The following is a 602-nucleotide window of genomic DNA, read 5'->3' as shown; positions in this document are numbered from 1 at the left end:
CGTGCCTGCTGACCACACAGATGCTTCCCCCACTCACCCCTTTCTGTCCCATGCCCGGTGCAGTTTGGGTGGTTTTATCCACCTTGCTTTGAGGAAACCTCCAAGTTCCAAGGATTCCAGTCTCCTGTTTCTCATTATGGCTTTTCTGCCCCTCACCCCCATGTGGTTCTGTTACCCTGCTACGTGCTCTGAATTTATCTAGTGTGACTTTGACAGCCTCTAACACTTCACTGTTAATTTCCTGTTTCAGTGACTGTCTTTCCCATAGACTGGAAGCCCCACAGGGCAGGTCCTCATTTCCCACGGGGTCCCATTGCTTACATGTACACCAGGTTGGCACATTGACCTCAGTAAACATGAATAAAGGAACCAATAACTGAATAAATAACCATGATATAAAAATTCTTATTTCTCTGGCAGGTAAGAGCTCTCCAATGAAACTCATACATCATGTATTTTAGAAACATATACTCAAAGATTCATTTTCATCAGATACAATAGTGTTATCACTCTTTTAAAGTCTTGTGTGTTAAAGGGTTTCAAATTCAGTTTCCTTCTGGCAATAGGGCATCAAGACTTTTGCTTTCTCCTTCTCTGATTCT

This window comes from Talpa europaea (assembly GCF_964194135.1).
Source record: "Talpa europaea genome assembly, chromosome: 2".
NCBI lineage: Eukaryota > Metazoa > Chordata > Mammalia > Eulipotyphla > Talpidae > Talpa > Talpa europaea.
Note: the sequence above shows the minus strand (reverse complement) of the source record.